Source organism: Marmota monax, unplaced genomic scaffold (assembly GCF_021218885.2).
Source record: "Marmota monax isolate L192 unplaced genomic scaffold, Marmota_monax_Labrador192_F-V1.1 WCK01_AAM20220418_F8-fsc00049, whole genome shotgun sequence".
In the NCBI taxonomy this organism is placed as follows: Eukaryota; Metazoa; Chordata; class Mammalia; order Rodentia; family Sciuridae; genus Marmota; species Marmota monax.
The window spans coordinates 1,975,473-2,000,807 of record NW_026694221.1 but is presented as its reverse complement, the minus strand read 5'-3'; the positions used below and the strand labels follow the sequence as shown (position 1 = coordinate 2,000,807).

Sequence of the window (25,335 nt, the reverse complement as noted above, 5' to 3'; positions counted from 1 at the left end):
ATTCATGTCATTTTTATGTCATTTAATTATTTCTATCAATTAGACATGAATCAATTATTAAGATAGTTTTGACCAATTAAGATGAGAATTCCTCAAGATAGGAGATCCAGATTCTGTAAACTTTGTTACTTCAGGAAGAGTACAGCTAGATATTATTTAATAATGGGGACAAAACTAAACTTTTATTGTAAAGTTTATATGAAGTTTTCCTAGCCTGAAAAGATACTGATATTATTAATTAATCTACCTTTAATTTTATATATCAAGGACAAAAATAAGGAAGTGTGCACATAAAGTAGCTGAAGTGAAATAAGAGGTATAAAAAGGTATAATTCTATAATTATTCATTTCATGAAAATAATATTTTAAAGGCGTTTGGAATGTTGACATTAGAAACCAGATAAAAAGACAAAGTATACCAGAGCTTCTGGGTAGGGTAAGCAGCAGTGCTCTGGGGCCTGCTGATCCCACACTGTATTCCATCCCCGTGGGCAGGAGAAGGCCAGTACAGCTGTGTGGGACTGGAAGCAGAGTTGTAGAATCCAAAGACCTTTTTTTTTTCTTTTTCATATTACCTGATGGGAGAGGCATTATGGCCGCGAGACATAATGATAAATATTCATGCTAAATTCATTTTCAACTCAGTGAACTCCCCCTGGAAAAGCAATACCCTCTGTGATGCAATGAGAGTAGGGTAGAAGGACTTCCCTGCCAGTGGGATTGTACTGGCTGGCTGTCATGGGTACTTCTGGCCATGTTTACAAGTGAGCTTTAAGAGAAAGGAACACCCTATGTTGATACCAAGGTTTAACTCCTCTTCTATGGAAATCTGTTGGATTTTTTTATACACAGAAAGAGTACATGTGATGGAGGAGAATGTTCAAGAGCTGCTTCATGTGGCCTGTCTGCTTCAGCTGCAAGATGTGATGCAGGCCTGCTGTGAGATCTCAGAAATTAAACTGGATGCTTCTAATCATCTGAATATCAGGGGTTTTGCTGAAACTCACAATTGTATCGACCTGATGCGAGAGCTGAGGTTTTTAGCTAGAAGGTTTTTTTTTTTTTTTTTTCTGAAGTGGTATAGAATGAAGAATTCACTTTTCCAAGTCAAGGATATGAGGAAAAGCTACACAAATTTGATAAAATTCAAGTGGATTCTCAAAAGCAAGTCTTTGACTCAATTGGGTGTAGTGTGATAAACAAGAATGAGAAAAATCCTTGCTTGACCTGCAACAATATGTGCAGATCCCCCTGCTGACCCCCAGGTACATTATAGTTGTAATAGATGCTGAGCCTTTCATCTGCTCAGATCTGGTTTATGAAGCAAAGCAGTTTTATCTGAGGCCTGAACTTCAGTGTCAGATACAGGAACTCAGGACAAGGTCTCTTCTAAGAGCCAGTGAAGTGCTTCTGGAGATTGGGGTCTTTAGACGCCAGCAGTCTCTCATTCATATAGTAGAGAAATATGACACCAAGACTCAGGAGTGGAGCTTTTTGCCAGGAATCCCTTGCAAGAGATGTTATGTGACCCTCAGTGTCCTTATATGATCAGACACAAGTAATTGATGACTATGACAGTCATTTCTATCTCAGCTCAATGGGTTGTCAAAACTCTGTAGCAGATGAGGATGGTGTTGGGTATTCTGTGGTTCCTTTGAATATCTGACAAGGTCTTGCTGGAGCTACCGCCCTGAGGGGTATGATATACATCTTTGGAGGCTTTGATGGAAGCCATAATCATACTAGTGTGGAGCAATATAACCAAAACATTGCCCAGGGAGAATACTACGACATATGCGGAGAATCCCAGAGTCTAGTAATGGGCAGTGGAGGATATGATGGTTTGAATATTTTAAATTTAGTTGAGAAACATGATCCACATACATGACACCATGACACCGATGCTACTCCAATGGCTATCAAGTCTCTTGGTTCAGGAGTAGTTTACTGAATGACCCTATTGATGAGGTGGAGGAATTTGATGATACAACTTACCTTTTGTCCATTGAGGCATAGAACATTTGCACTGATTGCTGGACAACTCTTACTAATATGATCACTTCACATGCTACATAGGGGCCACCATGCTTCACATAGAATCAATGCAATCACAGGATATGATGGGATCCCCTGCTGAGAAGCACTGAATGCTATGACCCTATCATAAATAGCTGGAAAGGAGTGACATCAAGGAAACCCAGTGCCATAATGCTGGGGTGTATGTTCTCTGAGATAAATAGCCTTCATTGGAATGCTATCTGACCAGACCAAGGAATATATTGCAGAAGAATCGAGAATCCTTTCCAGAATGTCTATGAGCACTGTAAGCACAGGATGATTATGAGTACAATGATGATTGTACTCATTCAACAAACAGTCCCCCTTATGTTGATAATGTACCACAGAAGGGTGGGTAACTCAAGATACTCAAGGAAAAATAATACACAGTAAAGAGATGTGAGATACAAGACCACCTCTTCCTCTAGTCTGGGAACAACCTTCTTACCTTTTCCAACTTACCATCTATATGTTGTCCATCTTAGAGTGGATAAAATGATTCTAGTTTGAGTAAACTTGTTAAAATCTAATATTTTTTTCTGGGACAAATATCTTTTCTAATCTACAGATAGCTAGGGACACCCCAATTCCACTTGGAAGGAAAACAACAGAGAGCTCTATCAAAATTTTGGAAGCCAAAGTAACAGGTTTACTGAGGTTAGAATATGTGGCATAAATTAGGTTTGATGTAATGTGAGTAAACCTACTTCACCTCTGAAGTATGACCCAGAGGACTGACAAGTATATATTATTTGAAAGAGGTAGCATAAATGTAGGAGTTCAGTATAACTGGGAATGAACTAGGAACACCTGTGATTTTACAATCACCTTTTTTCCTGCTGGGGCTCATGTAGCCTTGGCGATGTTTGTTTTGAATTGGTGAAAGACTATCTTTCTTTGTTGAATCAAATACTACTATACTCTTACACTTCCATATTATTTTGGGGGATAAAATGGGGCTGGAAGCAGGCTAGTAGTTCAGCTACATGATGACTACCCCATTCTTTAAGGTCACAGTTCTGCTGGGAGTATATATATATATATATATATATATACATATATATATATATATATATATATATATATATATATATATATATATTCTGTTTTGTTTGCTTATTTGTATGTTTTACTCCTGTGTTTGGTACATTTAGGTGTCTTCTGCTGTAACTTTCCCTTAACTGACTGTACAGTAAATTTTATTTATCTCAGGACAAAATAAACAAAGACAAAAAAATTATTTTAATACTTCCCATACCTCTGCTCTCATCGATTCTGAGCTACTATTCAAAGATCTTCTGTGTCATGAAGTTCTTTCTTTATGGGTACTGGTGGTATAGGAATGCAGTAGCCTAAATGAGGATGCATTTTCCTTTTGCTCTGAATTTCATTTTTTCCTCTTTCCCTGAGTTGTATTGACCCACAGAGGTAGTTTCTTTTGCATTTTTTAAAGAAAAAATAAATTGTCGGGAGTGGCGGGGAGGGGATGCCCTGATATTACCACTGTTCCACACCCTCTTATTCCAAATTTTGAAGATCTGTCATGTGGAAATAAACATGATTTATGCTTTGCCTTAAAGAGCATTGCTAAATTTTTTTGGAAGTCATTGAGTGCAGATGCCAAACCATTAATAATGAGAACTTAGTAAAAAACAGTGTTGTCTAATAATGAAATAAACTTTTTAAAACACAATGTACAGGTTTATTTCATTATTAGATAATACTGTTTTTACCAGTATTACTATTAATTTTTAAAAATTATCTAAGCACAGGCTAAATTGTTACATTTAATTTATGATACACAGAATTGTTAATTTAAGAAATTGTGTGATAGGGGAGTGAGGTGGTTGTTGATAATAATCCTTCCTGCTTTAAGGCCCTTTGATTTTTATGGTGTTGAATTTTATTAAATTCTACATGTTATACTAGTAAAAATTTGTTACTGAAAAAGGATTAGATAAATATTATTAAAAATAATGTTTTACCATATTTTTGTGTAGATCACCTTATAATCTCAGGCATTTAAAATTTGATTTACCTATGTTTTTTTTTCTTTCATTAGATAGATCCACTAATGACTTTGTTGCCTGTCCTAATGGGCATTAAGTGAAAATGGGCATGAGGAATAACCCAGCTGGGGTCCACTTTACCAAGATTCTTTTTAGCTGTTGGATATCTATGTAATGTTTATACCCACAGCTCTCCCTGAACATTAGTGCTGGGTAACTGTCATTTATATCAAAATTTGTTTTCTTCCTTTGTTTAACTCTGTTGAAGGAATAAAAAGACTCAGGGTGTTTATACTAAGAAGGAAAGGCCTGTGGTTTAGATGGGAGCAGCATTTCTAACTACCATCAACCTGCAGAGGCCCATTGAATTTGTATTGACTTGAGTTTAAAAACAGAAAAGCCAGAATCTCAATAGTAAATTTCAAAGGCTTAGAGATATTGATTAAGATATAAAGACTAACATGAATATGATATAAAAAGCATTACCAATTGGATATTGTTTTCCATAATGCAAAAATTCACTCTTGGGAGTATTGTTTCTTCACTAAACTATTGAAATTCTGCCTCTCCCATGGTTTAAAAATCTTGATATTCATATGCTTCTTTGAGATATCTACAACATTTCTGTATGAATTATTGAGATTATGCCCCACCCCCAAGAAAACAGTGCAGAGATTTTAAAATAAATCAATACATTGTGTTTTTAAAATTCATATAAATTGGATAGGAAAATACCCAATATCAGTCTTCACCTTCTTGTATCTAAGTCAAGATAATGGGATGAAATTCATCTAATTCAATGAGCTTAAATTTTTAAACATTTTTACCTGCAAGAATTTATAATCACATGTGATCTTTTATGTGTTAATATGTTCTAAAGGTGTTCAAAGCACATTTAGGTTGTTCTTAGAGAATTAATTTAGACATATATTCAGTCTGGCAGAATGTTTTCTAAGTGTTTCCTTATGTCTTTCTCTGAACTTTCTCTTCCCTTTAATCAGGATAGCTTTGCAAATACCCTGTCACTGAAAAAATTTCTAGAAGGATGTGTGTGTAAGTTGAAGTGCTCAGAGTTCTGGCTCCTACCTTCTCTCAGTCTCCATTCACACATTTCCCCACACATTCTCTGTATTCCTGGGATCAAGTACTCTTTCTTCTCCCCAGTGCTTTTGGATTGCCCTAGGCATAAACTCCTATTTGTCACCTTGCTTTACTTTAGATAATTCTCTCTCAGCATTTGCAGCTCAGCTCAGAGATCATATTCTCATGGAAACATTTTTTGATCTACACAGGTTTGAACACATATCCTTGCTCTCTACTTTTTTACCTCCCTGTGCTCTTTCTTTATAGCATTTCTGCAGGGTATAATTATACACCTGTATTTTTAGTTTTTTATTTGTGGCATTTCCCATGCTCTTCAGGCCCAAAGCAAGTTAAGACCTGTCTATATATTTCACTATACTACCAATAACTGTAAGCAAATTATTAAGCATGATAGGGCACTAACATATGTGTTAAGTCATTGTATGAATGTATAAATGAATGAAAATGTGAATAGATTCACTAATATAATCTTGTCTGCATGGCACATATCTATGAGTTTCAAACAAATAAGAAGCAAGTAATAACTGGTCATTTTCAGAAAAAAAATATCCAGTAATACTTTGGCCTTCCAGCTATTTAAATAACATCTATGATAAAATTGTGTGAAACAGTTCATTTTCATATTGCACTGAAAACACTTGGAGCCACAATTGTTTATCACTAATTTATTTTCATCTTCAATAATATAGCTCATTTAGAAAGTATATATTATATCTTTGGAAAAGTTTAGCCACACAAATATAACATGATCCATAAATTGTGGAATTAACAAAATTCAACAAACTTTCTTTTATTTTAAATATTGTGTTAAATAATTTGCTAGTGAATACTTTCCAATAAAACTTTAGATAATATAATTGTGCATATTAGTCAAAGTAGGCCATTTGCTTCTCACCAGCTAAACAATTAACATTTACTTAATACATGTGTGAAGTCTAATATTCAGACCCTGGAAGCTCTTTCCTAATTATTAGTCTGTACTTCTGGATTTTCTTATGTGAAAACCATAAAAAGTATCACCTCTAAAATATCTATAGCCAGGGTTGTATCTGGATTTCCACCCTTGGCCTATGGTTCCATTGACAAGTAGTTCTCAATCATTTAGCTGTGCATCACTTCAAAAGAGCTGGGAAAGAGTTTAGGGATTTATTCAAAATTGGAAGAAGGAATGTACATTGAAATATTTAAGTCTTGGATTTTGAAAATAAGAATTTGTTATGTTCAATAGTATTCCTCTAAAAGTTGTGTTGAAATCCTAATTCCTAGAACCTGAGATTGGGCATTATTTAGAGAAAACCTTTGCATATGTAATCAAGTTACATAATGAGATCATGATGAATTTTGATGAGTCAATTCTAATATAACTGGAATCCTTATAAAATGAGAAAACAGAGACATAAGTACGTATGAGAAAGCCATGAAAAAAAAATATAGAGACACAAAGTGAAGATGCCTATGTGAAGGAAGAGGCAGAGATTGGACTTAATGTTAAACACCAAGAAATGCCTGGGGCTATCAATATCTAAAAGGCAGGGAAAGTCTCCTCTGGAAGTTCAAGAAGAAGAGTGGTTCTGCTTGCACAATAAAATCTGAACTTCTGACCCCCACAATTGTGAGACAACAGATTTTATGTTGTTTTAAGACATTGATTTTGTGATACTTTGTCATGGCAGCCCTAGGAAACTCACAGACATAGTTTTTCAATTGAAGGAGAGAAAAATTCTAGTTAATGTGATCAAAATGTACTTAATCAAAGCAAATCATATTAATATATTTAAAATAATAAGTTAGAATTATTTCAGTGGACAACAATGTAAGAACATATGGTCTAAGTGAGAAGACCAGAATAAAAAATTCAGAACTTCAGAATTAGTTTATTAGATTTTCTTTTTTTATTATTATTAGTTGTTCAAAACATTACATATCTCTTGACATATAATATTTCATACATTTGATTCAAGTGGGATATCTTTTAAGTTTAAAACAAAAATGGTATTCCGTATTTCAAGAGTTTTTTTGTGATGCTGGCCAAAAGCAGAATTCCTTTTGATAAGTTGCCATTCTGACTAGAGTGAGATGAAATCTTAGAGTAGTTTTGATTTGTATTTCTCTAATTACTAAAGATGTTGAACATTTTTTCATATATTTGTTAATTTCATACATTTGTTAATATCAATTTTATATCTTCTTCTCAGAAGTGTCTTTCAGTTTCTTGTCCGGTTATTGATATGTTTACTCATTTTTTTTTTGATGTTAAGTTTTTTGAGTTCTTTTCATATCCTAGAAATTGGTGCTCTATTTGATGTGCATGTAGTAAGATGTTCTCCCTCTATGTGGGGGTTCTTTCTTCATGTTGCTGATTATGTATTTTGCTGAGAAGAAGCTTTTTAGTTTGAATCCCTCCCATTTACTGATTCTTGATTTTATTTCCTTCTGCTTTAGAAGTCTGGTTTAGGAAGTAAGAACCTACTCCAACATGATGAATATTTGGATCTACTTTTTCTTCCATTATGCTCAGTGTCTCTTTTCTAAATCCTAGGTTCTTGATCCACTTTGAGTTGAGTTTTGTGCATGGTGAAAGAGTGATTTAATTTCATTTTGTTGCATATGGACTTCCAGTTTTCCCAGCACCATTTGTTGAATAGGCTATCTTTTCTCAAATGTGTCTTTTTGGCTCCTTTGTCTAATACGAGATAACTGTATTTATGTGCATTTGTCTCTATGTGTTCCATTCTGTACCACTGAGCCACATGTCTATTTTGGTGTTAATACCATGCCATGTTTGTCACTATAGTTTTGTAGTGTAGTTTAAGGTCTGGTATTGTGATGCTTCCTGCTTCACTGTTCTTGCTAAGGATTGCTTTGGCTATTTTGGGTATCTTCTTTATTCCAAATGAATTTCATGATTGCTTTCTATATTTCTATGAGGAATGTTGGAATTTTAATTGGAATTGAATTAAATCTGTATAATGCTTTTGGTAGTATGATCATTTTCACAGTATTCATTCTTCCTAAAGAATATGGGAGGCCTTTCCATCTTCCAAAGTTTTCTTCAATTTCTTTCTTTAGTGTGTAGGTCTTTCACCTCTTTTGTTAGATTGATTCAAAATATTTTTTGAAGCTATTGTGAATGGGGTAGTTTTCCTAATTTTTCTTTCAGAGATTTCTCATTGATGTATAGAAATGCATTGCATTTATGGGTATTAATATTATATTCTGCTAATTTGCTAAATTCATTTATTAATTTTACAAGGTTTGTGGTGGAGGATTTTGGATCTTGTAAGTATAGAATCAGGTTGTTGGCAAAAAAAGTGATACTTTGAGTTCTTCTTTTCTGATTCATATTCCTTTAATTTTTAAAATCTAATTGCTCTGGATAGAGTTTCAAGGACTATGTTGAATAAGAGTGGTGAAAAAGGGTAACCTTATCTTGTTCCAGTTTTTAGAGTGAATGCTTCCAATTTTTCTACATCTAGAATGATGTTGGAATTGGGTTTAGTGTATATTGCTTTTAAAATGTTGAGGTATTTTCCTACTATCTGTAGTTTTTCTAGTGTTTTGAACATGAAGATGTGCTGTATTTTGTCAAATGCTTTTTCTGAATCTATTGAGATGATCATATGAATTTTATCTTTAAGTCTATTGATGTGATAAATTACATTTATTGATTTCCATATGTTGAACTAACCTTGCATCCTTGGGATGAACCTCACTTGATCATGGTACACTATCTTTTAAATATGGTTTTGTATGCAATTTGTCAGAATTTTATGGGAAAATTTTGCATCTATGTTCATCAGGGATATTGGTGTGAAGTTTCCTTTTCTTGATGTGTCTCTGTTTGGTTTAGATATCAGGGTAATACTAGCAACATAGAATGAGTTTGGAAGGGTTCCCTCCTTTTCTATTTCATGGAATAAGTTGAGGAGTATTGATATTAATTCTTCTTTGAAAATCTTGTAGAACTGAGACTGAGAATCTATCTTGTCCTGGGATTTTCTTGATTGGTAGGCTTTTGGTGGCATCTTCTATTTCCTTGCTTGAAATTGATCTGTTTAAATTGTGTATGTCCTCCCAATTCAGTTTGGACAGATCATATGTCTCTAGAAATTTGTTGGTGTCATCAAGACATTCTATTTTATTGGAGTATAAATTTTCAAAATAGTTTCTTATTATGTTCTCTATTTCAATAGTACATGTCATGCATGATATTTCCTTTTTCATCACAAATTTTAGTAAATAAAGATTTCTCTCTTCTTCTTTTCATTAGGGTGGCTAAGGGTTTATCAATTTTATTTATTTTTTCAAGAACCAGCTTTTTGTTTTGTCCATTTATTCAATTGTTTCTTTTGTTTCAATTTCATTGATTTCAACCCTGGTTTTAATTATTTCCCATCTTCTACTACTTTTGGTGTTGATTCATGCTTCTTTTTCTAGGGCTTTGAGATGTAATGTCAGGTTGTTTCTTTGTTGACTTTTCATTCTTTTCATAAATGTGCTCAATGCAGTGAACTTTCCTCTTAGCACCACCTCCATAATGTCCCAGAGGTTTTGGTATGTTGTATCCAAATTCTCATCGCCTCTTAGAATTTTTTTCTTAACTCCTCCCTGATGTTTTCTGCTATCCATGCATCATTCAATGATGTATTATTTAGTCTCCAGGTGTTAGAGTAGTTTCTATATTTTACTTTATCATTGATTTCTAATTTCATTTCATTATGGTCTGATAGAATGCAAGGTAGAATCTCTACATTTTTGTATTTGCTAAGAGCTGCTTTCCGGCAAAACATATGGTCTATTTTAGAGAAGAATCCACGTGCTGTTGAGAAAAAAAATTATATTCACTTGTTGAAGGATGAAATATTCTATATCTGTCTGTTAAGTCTAAATTATTGATGGTATTATTGAGTGCTTTGCTTAGTTTTTGTTTGGAAGATCTATCCAGAAGTGAGAGAGGTGTGTTAAGTCACTCAGTATTATTATGCTGTAGTTTATTTCATTCTTGAAATTTAGAAGGGTTTGTTACATATACATAGCTGCTCCATTGTTTGGGGAAAAATATTTATCATTATTATGTCTTGTTGATGTGTGAAGCCCTTAAGCAGTATGAAATGTCCTTCTTTGGTTTGAAGAAGGTTTCTGATCAACTTTGGATTGAAGTCTACTTTATCTGATATGAAGATGGAAACCCCTGCTTGTTTACACAATCCAAACGAGTGGTATATTTTTCCCCACCCTTTTACCTTCAGTCTGTGTTTGTCTTTCTCTATAAGATGAGTCTATTGAAGGCAGCATATTTTTGTGTCCTTATTTTGGAGTTCAATCCGCCAGTCTGTCTTTGAATTGATGAGTTTAGGCCTTTAACATTCAGGTTTTTTATTGAAATATGGTTTCATTAGTGGTGATTTGGTTTGTTTTTGTTCTTTTTTATTAATCTTTTTTTTATTGGTTGTTCAAAACATTACAAAGCTCATGACATATCATCTTACATACATTTGATTCACGTGGGTTATGAACTCCCATTTTTACTCCAAATACAAATTTCAGAATCACATCGGTTACACATTCACATTTTTCCTTTGATTGGCTTTGCCTTTAGTGTACTTCTTCCCTTTGCTGGTTTTTATTTCCTCCTCACTGAATATTTTTGCTGAGAATGTTCCATGGCCCAAGTTTTTAAATTGTAAATTCTTTTAGCTTTTGTTTATCATGGAAGGCTTTTATGTCATCATCAAATCTGAAGTTTAATTTTGATGGATATAAGATTGTTGGTTTGCTACACATTTTCATTATAATGAGCCTTGGTGTGGATTGGTTTGTAATTTCATATATTTGGTGTCATGTAAGTCTCTTGTATTTGATTTTACAATTCAAAATTGGGAAACTTTCTGATATTATTCCATTGAAAATACTGTGCATTCCTTTGGTTTGAATCTCTGTTCCTTCCTCTATCCCAATAAATCTTAAATTTGGTCTTTTCATGCTATCTCATAATTCTTGGAGTTTATATTAATGATTTCTTACCATTTTTACTGTGTGGTCAACTTTATTTTCAAGAATACATATTTTGTCTTCAGTGTATGAGGTTCTGTCTTCCAAGTGATCTAGTCTGTTGGTGATGCTTTCTATTGAATTTTTAATTTGGCGGTTTGGCTTACTGTTTCCTTCATTTCAATGATTTCTGTTTTTTTTTTTTTGTTTGTTTGTTTGTTTGTTCATTTGTTTGTTTGCTTTTTATTTTTAAGAATGTCTTTTTCTTTCCTAAAGTAATATTTTGTTGTCTGTATTTGCTCTCTTATCTCTTTGTTGGAGTGATCAATTGTTGCCTGTAGTTGTTGTCATTCTTTGAGTCACAGATTATTTTAATTTTGTTCATTCTAAATTCCTTCTGTGACATTTCCTATACTATACTATCAATGGATTCTATTATTGTATTATCTTGGTTTATTCTTCCCTTGTTTTTTCATGCTTTCTGTGTGTCTTCCCCTTTAGCAGTGCTAATCCAAGGTATTACAGTTTCTATCCTATAATCTTACAGTGTCCCTTCATGTTTCTGATGTCTCACCTCGGTATTGGGCTTCCAGTCCCCAATTGGTGTCTCAAGATGGAAGATGCTGCAACTAAAGACAGTGGTAGTGGCAGTGGACATAACCTGAGATGGTGGTGAAGGTGTCCCAAGATAGAGGTGACCACTTTGAGAGATGGGGCTGAAAGAGCGAACCATCCTATGGCACTGGGTAACCTGTTCAGAGATGCAATGCTGTGGTGTCCATTGTCCCAAGGTAGAGGATACTATGTGGAGCAATGACTGTAGTGTTCCAAGATGGAGGCAGGTGGAAAGGGGGGTGGCACATTGGTAAATGGGGAGCCTTAGTGCAGGCTCCCCTCAGGTGGGCCAGGCTCTTCTGGGCCTGCCTGGTCTTTGCGTGTGTCCATGACTAGATTTTTTTTATCAAAAGCAACTCCTATTAGTTCAGCCTACCCAAATATATTATTTCTACTTCTTGTTATATTTTCTTTGACAGTAAGATTAAAGACTTTCTTCATTATTGGGTGTCCTTCTAGTTTGGCAGTGCTAGATGGACTTGTTTACTACATTTTTTTCAAGACTTTTGAAATCTTCTACCTTAGTTGTATTAAATTTCACTCAGTTGTGTTTTAGAATGTATTTCAGGTTGAAGACCTCAGATCCAAAATATTGGACCAGTTCCAAATAAAAATATATATAATAGAGTAAGTTCACTTTTTCACTTTTATTACCAAGCCACTAAAATTTGAATTTCAAATTTAAACATTCGTTTCCTCATTGTTGCATAGTTGTATTTTTATCCCGAAGCTGAATATTAAAATTCAAAAAGTAAGAAGGCATAATTGTTTATTAATTTGGGTATTCTAAACCTATCTACTCATTCATTAATATACGTTTATTCTATGCCCCAATTTTAGATGCTATAGATTAATCAATAAACCTGACACAGATATTTGACAGTTTTTTCAGTCACTGATAATATTCACTATTTCGATACTTATCTTTTTTAAAAAAACTAATCACTATTATTGTATATATTCAAAAATGAGAAAAGAGAGAAGAGGTACACCTAACTTAGTTGTATTCTAGTACTAATTTGCACTTTGTATTTTTATATAAATTTTGTAAACTACAAAATATTCTATTATATATAAGTAGCTTTATAACCATTCATTGAATATCATGGAACAACTACTAAAGTCAAGTAGATGAGAATTCTTATTAACATTTCACAGAATTTGAATTAAAGAGTTATAGTAATTGACTCAGTTACTGAAATTTTGGAGGTCTATGAGAATACATACCTGTAATTCGTGTTGACAATGTATCTACCTTACCGACTTCCCACATAATGATATTCATGAGATCAATGGTTAATTTAGCTAGACACTATTTTTTAAATAATATTAGCTCCTTAATTGAAATTTCTTAAATCCTTATCTAATTATCTTAAATCAGATCTTAAACTATGAAAAGTACCAATTAGGCTTTGATAAATAACATCTTCATTCTTCTAGTCCTTGGCTCCAGACTGATTATCAATGCCTTGATCTATTGTTTTATTTTCTTATTTCCCAAACATTCTACAGTCTTTCAGTGATGCAACATCTCTAGTAGTCTGTCATTTGCCCCTTCATTCATATTGCTTTATGTGACTCTCAGCTTCCATTGTGAGATTTATCCTTTGGGCTAAAGCTCCATTTCCACTTTCTTAGCTGGACCGTGGCGCCTTTACTTTCAACAATCTGGCATTACTATGAGTTCTACTACTACAACTACTATGGTTATCATTATCTATTATAATAATTGCACCATACTTCTATTTTAATATTATATCCTATTATAATTATTGTATACTATTATTATTTTAACATACCTCCTTATATTACTTACCTCCTATGAATTGAGAAATCAGCTTAAGTATTGGTTTTTCAATAAATTCAAAATTTTTCTCATCTTGTGTTGTTGATCTCCTCTCCTGTGCCTTCTCAATGCTTTTGAGCATTCCTCAAACAAAACTCTATTGAAAATAGTAGTGACCACTGTACTATAGTTTTTGAGTGCATGAACCAGTATGAACTGGGTAATAATCATTTCAGTCCCAACAGGAAGTACATGATATTAATTATTTAGATGCTTGAGTGCTTTTCTTTTTAAAAGGAGCTTCTCGGTGCTTCACTGAGATTTTCACAAAAGTGTTGATAATCAGTAAATTCTTACTCTAAATATTCATTTTTATTTCTGAAAATTTCAGATGTCTTAAAAGCTTGGATAATTTGTGTAGATATATAATAGATTTTAATATGCTTGATATGCACACCCGTGCATTTCTCAAACAATGAAAACCCCACTCTAAATTTTTAATTTGGTACTTTAAAATTAGGGTAAATTCCATCATGAAAAAGATGTTTTGACTAATCAAGAAAAAGTGAGTGGTAGAAATTGATGAGATTAACATAGGGCAACTAAACAGTAAAATAATTCCTACATAAAGTACTTTGTACTTATTAGTTTCCTGTAGGAAATATATTTATAATGAAATTATATGATTAAAATACATTATGTCTAGCCATAAACTCTTTATTTTGTGTATTCAGATCTTCTTTACAGCTCTTGAATAAGTAATAAGTGAATTTAAAATTTTATTTTTATTATTTTAAGTATAATTCCCACTCATCTTCTTCACCAGATTAGTCTGTCTCTAACTAAAATAATTTAATCATATAATATACATGACTAATTTTGAAAAATAATGACACAACTTAGGTGATATACTTTCAAGTATATATACATTTTCAAATTTTCTCCTATTTTACCTTCCAAATTGGTCAAAAAACTAGAAAGAAATTTCAAAATCATAAATGAAAGTAATGCAAAGTTTTCTAGTTATGATAATACATATATAATGTCTTATTAATGTATATATTCTAATAAACATGTGTATTATGTTTTAGAGAAAATAATTAAAATATTTGAAAAGTATCAAATACTCTAAAGGAAACATTCATTATGTAGACACATAAAATACAATAATTAATTAATTGATAATATATGCATTTAGATATATGATGACTCTGATATTGATGGTCTTTTCGTAGAATCCAATAGTTTCTAAGATAAAGATATGCTTTACAAACCACACTCTTTCTCTTTAATGACCACATGCTTCTCTGGACTCTTTTTCATTTATCTCTTTTTTTGCAGATTAAGGTTGTGTTTTGCCTATTTTGTTTGTTTGCTATGCATGAAATGCAAAATTGTCTAGACCATTTTCCTGGTTTAATACAATCTAATATCTAATCCTATTTTAGTAACCCCAAATCAAATTCCTTGCAACAGAAGGTGAAGGAAAGAAGGGAGATAAGAAGGAAGGAAGAAACAAAGAATGTAGGAAAGATCCTGATTGTCCAGCTTATTCTATAAACTGTTTCCCCAGATCTATGCTGTGGTTTAGATATTAGGTGGTCCCCAAAATCTCATGTGTGAGATAATGTGAGAATTTTCAGAGATGAATTGATTAAATTTTGAAAGGTGTAACCTAATCAGTAGGTTGGTCCACACATATGGATTAACTGGTAATTGTAGGCAGGTAGAGTATGGCTAGAGACATGTATGTCACTCTGGGCATGTCTTTGGGGTTTATATATTAGAGATTAATTAGCCTCAACAACAACAACAACAATTATTTTTAATTAATGTATTTGGTAATGATTGGAAAGCCTTAATGAGTCTTTTCATACTGAAAATTTTCTTGCTCTGTCCTCAAGAGTGTTCTGTTTTTTTCTTTCTTTCTTTCTTTTTTTTTTTTTTGGTAATTTTATGCTAAAGAGCAAGTCAATCCTTTCTCAGTTTTCTCTTATTTGTTGGAAGACTGTTGTAATGAACACATATTTCCTAGTCAAAGCATTTATGATTTCCTTTAAACATATCTTAATAAACATTATATATACAATATCCGTACTTTGAACGTGAGCACCTCTTTTCATGTTGTTCAGTGTGCAAATGTCCCCCAAATATGTAGCAAGCCTATAATATCTTACCATATATTTTTTAATTGAATGATATTTAATATAAAAGTATTTATAACTGAAAACTATTTTGATTTTTGAAATGTATTATTGAAACATTACTATTTCATGTATATGAAGCTTATTTTTTCCAAAATACAGAAAGGATGAAATACTGAAATGAAAAAAATTTGTTATGCCTTAATTAACTTTTGGTAAATATATGTAAATGTTTATGTGATTGTGCATAATATATGTGTGTATCTCATTTTGTTAAATATCAAGTATTGCTTTTCATTTCTTTGGAGGTAAACTCCCATCCTCCAAAATAAAATTGATTATAATATTTCATCCATTAACAGAAGTAGTCTTTTTTATGCTCCATATATTTAGCTGTTGAAAATGCAGTAGAGAAAGTATTGAGGAGGAGAGAAACAATATTTTTTAAAATAATATTTAATAGAGTAACAAGTATAAAGACAATTATTTAAGGTAATCAATAATCAATAACTACTTCCAAAAAGTTTAATTTTGATTGGGTAGTTGCAGGACCTCATTTTCAGAAAACAAAATATATGTGAGATGGAAAAAAAAAAACTTGGAGTTAAGTAGTTGTGTGGAAAAAGTATTTTTAGTGAGAAATACTATTACTGTATTGGAAAAGAATGTTTCAGAGGATCTTTCCGGTGAGGCCACTAGTAGAGTTCGATCCTCTGAATACATTTTTTTTTTTAATTTTTATTGTTGGTTGTTCAAAACATTACATAGTTCTTGATATATCATATTTCACACTTTGATTCAAGTGGGTTATGAACTCCCATTTTTACCCCGTATACAGATTGCAGAATCACATCAGTTACACATCCATTGATTTACATATTGTCATACTAGTGTCTGTTGTATTCTGCTGCCTTTCCTATCCTCTACTATCCCCCCTCCCCTCCCCTCCCCTCTCTGAATACATTTTAATATAAAGAATTTGGGTCTTTGTATATATATATATATGTGTGTGTGTGTGTGTGTGTGTGTGTGTGTGTGTGTATCTGGAAAGAGATAGTAAAAGAAACATAATTTTGTGATAAATAAATTAGTTTATATTTTGGAGATATTTATCCATTAGGCTTTGGGTTAAAATTTTTCTTTCACAGTTCTTAATATTTACCTTAAATTTAAAACTATTTATCATTTACCCTTAAAGGGGACAAAGAATGTCATCATTTTCTAAAATATTGAACACAAACTATTCAAGACCTGTTGTCAAGAATGATGTGAAGGTTTTCTTGGTAGCTGCTGCATGGTAAAGTGCTATTTTAGGAGTTAATTTTAAGGTAATTTGGTTTCGTTTCCAGTGAATATATTCTCTTATGTGTTCTGGTCACCTGGAAATTCACTCTCTTTTGTGCCCCTTAATGTACTCTCATTACTCATTTTTTGGGAACTCCTATAATATTGGATATAAAACTTGTATTTTGTGTCTTAATAACCTAGTTGAATAATTATTTTTCTTATGTTTATGTTAGAAGTAGAGGATGCTATATACTATTTATTTGATACACATCAACCTGACATACTGTCTAAAATGTAATGTTCTCTTAATAAGCCTTTGCTGAATTATTGAATTAAAACAATGTTTACTGCAGGCATATAATACAGGCATTTTCTTACTGTTGAGACTTAAGGGTTCTTTGTATGCCTTGAATATCAGTCCTTTAGTATGGCTGTTGAAAGTATATTCTTTTTGATTAACCTTTTTATTCTCTTGAAAATATCTTTCACAAAGCAAAATTTTTAAATTTTAATGAATTCCAGCTTATCAGTTCTTCGTTTCATATGTTGTACCTCTTGTGTGGTATCTAAAAAGTCATCATTAAGCCAAGGTCTTCTAGAGTTTTTATTATGTTGCCTTCCAGGATTTTAGTAGTTTCACATTTTGCATAAAGAAATGTGATTCATTTTGGGAGTATTTTTGTAAAGGATCTTGTATTTTTTTTTTTTTTGATGAGGTAGATTTGTAAAGAAAATAATATATAATTCTAATATAATTTATTTCTATGTTGAAATGTCTTGTCAAAGAAAAGTCATATCATGATTCATCTTGATGGTAGTAAAATATGCTCTTTTCAATCTGAAATATAGTGTTATCAATGGTTTTTTATATAAAGTTGAATCTGATTTTTGGCAAATAGTATTCACTATGTTGTGTGTCTTCTTTTAAATATGTTTCTAAAAATAATTTTAGTGGATTCTAAAAGTGTGAAAATCAATAGGTCAAAATAATTGGAGATGATACTGACACTTGATTACCACAAAGAATTTTTATCCTGAAAAAAACAAACTGTTTAATGTTCTAAAAACTAATATGAGTACCCTTATTAAACTTTAAATGATATGAAATGAAGGAGAAAAAATCACTAGTTTTAGAGAAAACAATAAATGGAAAAGATTTTAACTATTTGGAATTTTTAACTTTTCTCCTATTTCTATATATGGATAAAGTGTGAAGGATCTTAAATCTGTTGGAACATAAAATTTGCCCCTGTTTTTTGGCTTAGCTGCTTCTGTCATGATATAGACTGAGCATATGTTGCTTTCCTCAATGTTTTCTTCACTGCCAATTCTGTCACAAATCTTTTGAGTGATCAAAACTGAGTATGATGACTTTTTCATCAGAAGGAAAGTTATTGAATATATGATACCTGATTGTCTGAATAAAGTAAAATCACCCATTTATTCTTCCAATGCTTCAAAAATAAATGGCAGTGATCCTGATTTTAAACATTAGAATGCATATTTCAGTAAAATGAATAATTATTTTTATGCTTTCTTTTTCTTCTCTTAAAAATATTTTTAGACCAGTGCAGCTGTAATCCCAGTGGTTCAGGAGGCTGAGGCAGAAAGATCTGAAGTTCAAAGCCTGCCTCAGCTGTCTCAAAATAAAGTATATGAAAAAAAAAAAGAAAGAAAAATACCTGGGAGTTGTGACTTTGTGGTTAAGCTCCCCTGGGTTCAATCTCCAGTACAAATAAGAAAAATATGTTGTTTATAATTTTAAATTCTAAAGTCAAAGTTAATTTTGACATTTAAGGGAGTTTTCTAAATATATTATTTCAATTGTGAACAAAATTTGTAGTTATTTTTATTAGTTAAGAATATATTCAAAGGAATTATATTATTTTATAGATTACCCATGTTTCATTTCAATCAATTAATACCCAGTTCGAATGTGACACATAAAAATGTACCCTTCCAAAAAATAAACATTTAATGTAAATATGGAAATATTTATAAGAAAATAAAACACATACATATGTGATATAGTGTCTTTATATTTGTGTGGAAACTAAAAAGATAAAAATGAACTCTAAAGTTTGACAATACCAGAGAAGTAAGCCAGTTTATAAGGCTTCACACAAATTTATCATGCTTTAAATTTTGCACAGCTTGAATTAGCATGATATTTTAGAATTTACTTTTTAAAGCTTAACTTAATAAATGATTGCAGGCTTAAGGAGAACTGATTTGGGTATAGGATGTGATAGGATATAGTTCTAGAGTTTCTACCTGAACATTAACACAAATTGAAATAAGTTTCTGGACTCTTGTTTTTAACATGTAAACTTAATGTATATGTGAATAGCTATGTAAACTAATGAATAGAAAGGAAAATATTTTTATTAGATTCTTTTCTTCAAAAATATGAAAAGCCCTTGCATATTTCTCAGTCTGATATAGAGACAGTCTACTTAATGATGATGCCACTGTGTTAATATTTCAGTAAAATTTAATATTAATTGTTTTGTTGTTTCTTCTTTGTAATAACAGCTGAAAGATCCCTTCCAACTACTTTATTGGCAAATGAAAAAGGCCCAGATTGAAATGTCAGATGTTAAGAGATTTATTGACTTTACCTTCACTTTTCGAAAGCAATAAAAACAAACAAAATCGAAAACATAAATTATAATAAGAGTTCAGTGTGCAACTTGTAGGAAGCATTATTTATTACATTATAAATGAAAATATAAATACTGTGATAAAATTAAATTGTACATTTTAAAAAATATTTGCACTAAATTAATTTAGGAAAATTGTCAGTCATTAAGTTGTATTTACTTAAGCATTGATATTAATTAATGACTTTTAAAGGTAAGAACTAAAATTAATGGAGCATCATCTGTTAAGAAATTGTTTCCTGAAGTTTTCTTTCTTACATATACAATAAGGCAGTAGGTATAAAATATTGATCTTATGATATGTATCATAAATATGGAATAACAGAAGACATTCACTTAAAATAAATACTGAACACTACTACTATTACGACCCAAAAAGAATTATTAAAAAGCAATATGAAATAACAACATCATGCCATTGAGGGGAAAGCTAAACTTATTGCTGCTGGAGATAGGAAATATTAACAAAGGAAATGTGGGCATAGAGGGAATGATTAGCCATTTGAATTAGACCTATCACTGTGGGTATTAGTGAGGGTTGAGGGGTGCATTTTAAAAATCCCACTGCAAAAAACAAAACAAAACAACAACAACAAAAGACTAAAAAAAAAAAAGCCACGTTTTCCCCCTTAAGAAAATATCAGTAAAAAAAAATAAAATAAAAGAAAGGAAGGAAGTGATACAGCAGGGAAATGTTCTATCACATAAAATCACAGAATTAGACTTTGTCAGCCAGTCACAGGTGGCCTTCTGCAGCTTCTGTAGTTTTGTTCCAGTTCTTCCTTTAAACACACGAAAAGTTGGAACAGAGAAAAGTGAATCCTTCTTGCAGTAATCTAAGTTCCCAGATAAAAGGAGAGTTGAAAGAGCAGAGCCACCAAGTTGGGCTTCTCCTACTAAAATTTATTTTCAATAAAATCACTCCCATTCATGAGTGAAGGAGGAGACAAAGAGGATCCAGGAAAACAATAATAATGGACTGCCCTCCTCAAGATGGTATCAAGTGTGGAGATTTTTTCTTCCATTAATTTTTCTATTTAGGGAGCAGGGGTTTTATGAGGATACCAATCAGTGCAGGGTTTGAACCATAAAGTAATAATTGCTTAAGAATACATATAAGGCATGGCAGAGAAGGCTCTGTGAGCTTTCTAGGCTCCAGTATCTACAGTTGAAGTGATTTAATAAGAAAAAGATGCTATTTACTCTCTGCAGGGGTGGACACGATAGGCTATTAATTATATCATGAAAAAGACCCAATTCCCAAATGTGAGGATTTCTGTAAGGCAGGAGAAGTGATAAGACATGAACAGATATTATTCCTGAATGATTAACCTTGATCCTATTTGACCTAAAAACATTCATTTCCTTAAGGGCTAATTAGACATACATCTTATGTAAAGTCATCCCTTACTCCTCTAGGAAATGTTCAGTAATTGCCCTGTGAACTCACACAGTGATAGCGTATATTATAGGAATTATCAAATTGTAATAGGGTATGCTACAATTTTTATTTGAGTGAAAAATTGTGTTTTACTCACTACCATAGAATTTTTAGAAAATTGTGTGGGTTCCACATTAAAGATTTGTGCATATTTATCTAATTAATTAATTAAGCTAGAATACAGAGAAGAAGAAAGGAAACAGCATCTTGCTGAGTTGGTCAAAGAATATTTTGTAGCAAAGAAAAGCAGGCATCAGGAATGCATTTTAAAATATGTTTTTTTCTGAGGTACAATCAACACCCCCCAAATTACACATATTTAATGTCTACAACTTGATGAGTTTGTTTGTGTGCATATACCAATGGTACCAACACAATCAAGGTTGTAGATACATCTATCATCCAAAATGCCTCCTTGTGCTTCTTTATGATTCTGTTTGCTGTTCATGTTGTTGTAAAAATATTAACTAAGATATATCTTATTAACAAATTTTGAGTGCACAATGAAGTTTGTCACCTCAAGGTACTAAAAATTACTCTTGCATAACTGCATATCTGGGTCTACTGAGCAACAACGCCTTATGCTCTGTTGTGCCCAACCTCTGTCAACTATCATTCTATTATCTGTTTTAATGTCTTTAACTGTTTCAGAGACATCATCTAAGTGGAATCATACAGCATTTGTCTGTCTGTAGATGGCTTATCTCAGTTATAATGCCCTCCAGTATCATCCAATGTTGCGGCAGACAGTTGCATATTCACTCATGCAGGGTCTTTGAATATATAGAGAAGAATGAAGTAAAGACATCAGAAAAACTGTAAACAAAATAATAAGGAATAGTTGTATGTCAATGCAGGAAATTATAAGGAGTTCAAGTTGATTGCTAAATTGGAATGTAAAATAAAATAGAAGACAAAAATAGACAGCTTTGGAGTGGGTAACATACATGTTAGCTAATGAAAAGCTAAAGAGAGAGAGGATCCAAGTGGTATTTCAACAAAATTTGATAAATGATTTAGAAATTTTGTGCAATATATAGTTCAGGTGAGAAGCGATAGGACACTAATAAGTAATTTAATTGAAATTATGGGCATAATGGCCATAGAAGTGGAGACCATAGAATCAACTTTGAGATATGTTATTGAGATAAATTAAGTGTATATAATATTGATTAATCATTCCACTCAACAGTTTGAAACACTTTAATGATTGTCATCCATTGTATTTAACAACAATTTTAATCTTTATCTGGATCTACAAACTCCTTAATGATTTGCCTCGTCTTTCTTAAAATCTCCAATAATCTCATGTTCTTTCTCTGCCCTTGTACAGATGTACTTGTTTCATCTATAATAGTTTCTTCGCAATATTTCTAAAGCTCTGAGTTTCTTTTCCCTATAATATTTTTACACAGATAGTAAGTTCACTTAGAATGCACCTGCCTCTTTTCACATGCACATCATTTACATATCAAGATTCAACTGCAGTAGTCCTTCCTCAGAACAGACACCTCTGGGCTTCTTATCCTTTGGTAGTTTTAGTACTATTTATGTTTTGTTTATAAATGGTATCACAGTTTTACTTCAAGTGTGTTTGTGCTATTAATTATTTTATGGAAGTTAAGTTTTAAGGTCTCTTTTCTGTCTTATTATTGATAGAGGAGTTCCATCCACCTTTTTCATCATACACAAAGCTTGTATGACTAGGGAGAAGGGGACTAACACATGTATTTTAATAAATGAGTGGATGGGAAGAGTGAAGAGCCCTGCCATATCTTTTAACTTAGCAGTAGAAATTTCCTTTTGACATGCTCGTTTTATCCTCCAGAAAAAACAAAACAAAACAAAACTATATATATATATATATATATATATATATATATATATAATCATGGAGTTGTCAAAAAGTTTCAGAAGCTGGTTTTCTGGTAGACTGATTGTATTTATCTTTTTCAGTTTAGCAGCCCACTTTATATAGAATTGAAACCAAGAGTTCATTAGAGTCCTAAAAGTACTTAAAGAAAGAAAAGGAAGAAATAGCTAATACCCACATATAAAAAAACAATATTATAAAGTCTAATTAGAGTTCATGAAATGGAGAAATAGAGAAGAAAATAGATGGAGAATATTATAATGCTTGCTGTTGTGTATTTGCATGTGTGTGTAAGACAGAGAGAGAAAGAGAGTGAGAGGGGTGGGAGAAACGGATGGTGAGAAGGGGGAGAGAAGGAGAGGGAGAGAGAACACATTTGTATGGTAATATTTAAATGGGTTCATTACATCTCTGCAGACGGCATTATAAGAAAGGAGAAGCTAAATCATCTAATCTGCAAGTATGTGATTGAGTCTGTGGCTTTCTTCTTGTCACAAGAGAAATTTAATTTGAACTCATATTGAAGAATATCCTCATTCAAATTTTGGGAATTAGGAAGATGTGTTATTAGTATGCAAATATTGCCTCTTTAATCGTCCCTTATTTTCCTTCAGTGTCTTTCTCAGATGGTCTCTTGAAGTCTCACTTAGTGTCATGTGACACTCTGGATAGTACATTTTTTACTATACTGAACAAGTGGGAATTAGTTGCGGATGATCACACAGTAATTTTGTTTTCCAACAAACCTTTGAGAACCATGTTCCAGACATTTTTCATTTTGGCCTTTGAAATGAATTTTTTTGCAGGTCTCATAGCTTTTCTAGTCCATGTCAATCAAAAATAGAATCTCATTTCAATAATTAAATAATCTTTTTTTTTGTCTACTATAAAAACTTTATTTTTAAATTTAGTTTAAAGTTTCTTCCCAGTTCCAACTCAGACTAACCTCAAATCATAAATCCTGCAGATGGAAAAAAATCTGCTACTTTTCCCTTATTTCTTTCTTTTCCTTTCTAGTTCTACATTTAATGCTTTTGGCTTCTCTGTAATGGAGTAGTAAGTGGGGTGATCGAGAGAGGAGCAATAATGTGCTGAATTGATCTTATCTGGCTGGAAGAGATTCTTTACAGTGTTACTACTCTTGCAATAAAAAATGTGCAACTGATAGCTTTTGATTCTTAATTTCAGATCCACTTGGAGTTTTCTTGATATGAGAATGTTTCATGCGACAGACAGTTTCTATTATGCCCTCAGTCCTCAAAGTTCCAGAAATCTGCCCCTCTTTAATCTGCTGGATAATCTTTCAAGGTGAGATCTTCTTTAGGATGATCCTGGATAGAATCCTTTGCCCAATTCTCTACTTGGTACATGAACATCCAGGTTATACAAGACATAAAAACAGATCATTCTTGTGCTGCCTCCCTTCACTCTGAGAACAGACAATGGCAGCCTCATCTGCAACCTCCAGATTAAGACTTCTCCTGATGGAAATAGAACAGCTTTCCAATGTCCTTTTAACTTCAGGCAACACACAGTAAGCTTCAAAATCTTAAAACTTCTCCACTTTTTTTTTTTTTTTTAAGAAAAGGGAGCGTTACCATTCTCACTTGTGAAAAGAAGATGAAAACCAGGAATATGAAATCATATCTATTAACCAGAGTTTGCAGACTTTTAATTATTATTCAGATTCAAGGTAATGGAGTGGTAGGTGGGTTGATGGAGAGAGGTAACAGAACAATTTCACAATCTTGTTATGCTTTACAAAAGTGGTTCACCTCCAACTAAAAAGTAAATATTAATTAAAAAGTGGTTCACCTCTTCAGTTTAGTACCTGAGGGCACTCCCCAATTTTTATTGACATCTGATACATCTGACAAAACTGAATTAAGGAAAAAAATCAAAACTGAGGTTTAAAAAATTCCACTTTAGTTTTCTGTCATACATCATGTCATGGGGTGGGGGGTGGGGGATAACAGATTCAATTTCTTGCCATTTCCTATTTGTCTGCTTATTTAACATAAATACTTACATATGCAAATTTTAAAGTTCTATATTGCCATACACATATTTGAAATTTGCTTTTAGTGGTCTTTCTTAATGGAAGATATAGGTTGAATATTTATCAAATAAGAGTGTCATGTCTTAACTAAAAATCCTGAATTACTATCTTTTTAATTTTATGAAGAGAAAGAGATTCTTTGATATTTTACCCTATACATACCCTGGTCAATGTAATAAAAAGCCAAACACGTTTTTCTTAATGTCAATAATCCGCACTTGCTCTTTAATTATTCTTTCACTTCTTTATCAAGAGTAGACTTGTGGGAGAACCTGGATGTGTGTGTGTGTGTCTGTATGTGTATA

The 25,335-nt window shown here is 32.3% G+C and overlaps 1 pseudogene; it reads left to right on the top strand.

Moving 5' to 3' along the window:
• Positions 1-578: 578 nt before the first annotated feature.
• On the top strand, positions 579-2,262 carry LOC124108116 (kelch-like protein 12; annotated as a pseudogene).
• Positions 2,263-25,335: the final 23,073 nt, after the last annotated feature.